The sequence below is a fragment of the Octopus bimaculoides genome, chromosome 1 (assembly GCF_001194135.2).
Source record: "Octopus bimaculoides isolate UCB-OBI-ISO-001 chromosome 1, ASM119413v2, whole genome shotgun sequence".
Lineage (NCBI taxonomy): Eukaryota > Metazoa > Mollusca > Cephalopoda > Octopoda > Octopodidae > Octopus > Octopus bimaculoides.
In genome coordinates, this window is record NC_068981.1 from 31,469,177 (window position 1) to 31,471,018 (window position 1,842).

Here is a 1,842-nt window from a genome sequence, read left to right on the forward strand (position 1 = left end):
GAATTCATTATTGTTGTTGTTGTTGTTATCACAAAATTACGACGAATGCTGGACAAGACGGAACGGACTGGAAACATTTTCCTTTCATCAAGCTCTAATTCATTTTTTCAAGAATCACTTGAAAAGGAAGGAGAAAGTGGGAGAGTTAGATGCTGCTCGGTTGCAAATTCTATGAAAGGTACGCGAAAGAGGTAAACACCGGACTAATAAACGGTCTTCATTGAGCATGCGTCTGAAGACCGAGAAGTGACAAATGGGAGAGGATGGTCAGAAGTATACAGGATTTAAGGCGTGTCCACGATTGGTGCTAGCCAGCTGCTACCACTAAAGTGTGAGAACCATATTTTGTTGTTATTTAGTGTAACTATTTTTCAGACGTTACTTCTTTATGTAAATTCCTCATTATGGAGTAGTAGTAGCATGTGCTAGCAGCAGCAGCAGCAGCAGTAGTAGTAGTAGTAGTAGTAGTAGTAGTAGTAGTAGTAGTAGTAGCAGCAGCAGTAGCAGCAGTAGCAGCAGTAGTAGTAGTAGTAGTAGTAGTAGTAGTAGTAGTAGAATTGTGAGAGTGTGTCTTGCTTTATTCCAAGCTCTTTACGTTCCAAGTTCAAATCCAGTCGTAATTAACTTTACCTTTCATGCTTTCGGGTAAGATGAAATAATGTATCAGTCGAGTAGATGGGTTAATGATATTGACTACCCTCCACCCACAGAAAGCATCAGGTTTTGTTAGATACACTCACTATTGTTATTCATAGTAATTTCTTTTCGCCAAAAGGTTAAAAAAAGAGGGATGCATACGATATATTTATTGCCCCATATAAAAAAAAAAAATTTAATAGTAACAAGATAAAAAAAAAAAAACGACCAGCAGCACCACTAGCACCACCATCACCACCACCACCACCACCACCACCACCACAACAACAACAACAACTACAACAATAGCAGTAACGTAAGCGGCGAATTTAGAGAATCGTTTGAGCATCATACAAAACAACATGAGGTTTTGTTTTGAGTTTCAAAGCTCTGACTTACAATCCCGCTCATATCAGAATCGCTAGCGCGCCGGGCGCAATGCTTAGCGGTATTTCGTCTGTCTTAAGGCTCTGAGTTCAAATTCCGCCGAGGGAAAACATGATGATATCGATCACTCATATGCCATGGAAACCGAGTAACTGGCATTTTGAGTTCTTAGGCTCAAAAAGAAAACAAAAAATGGAGTTAATGTTGGCTTTCATACTTTTGGTATCGATATAAAAAGTACCAACACAACCTAGTGGGTTAGTGGAATTGTAAGAATGATAGGCCATATGCCTTGCTGTATTATTTTCACCTCTTTCCGTTCTCGTTCAAATCTCGCTATGGTATGTATGGGTGACACATTTTATCGTCCATTTAAGCACTACCTCGTGGCATCTTGGCTTCCATCAGCGGAGGCCAATATATCACAAACCAAAAGGCTAGGTCTCTATTTAAAGATTATTTCCTTCCTACTATTCAACCAGTGTCAGTGGCATTCTAAAGAGTTACTGAAACTCATGCCTGCTGTGTGGTAAGCACTTTGCTTCCCAGCCATACGGTTCCGGGATCAGGGTCGGATCACAGCATGGCACCTTCGGCTCAACGAAATCCTCATTAGGGAATTTGGTAGGTGGAAACTAAAACAAGCCGCTATACATATACATGCATATATATATATATATATATATATTATGTATACATACACACGCTAATACACGACTTATAAGCCCCAATCCTGTTCATACAACGACTGGGGCATAGCTAGTCGGTATACAGCACTTAAATCCAATACCCTCCTCAATCTTATAAATATATATATAT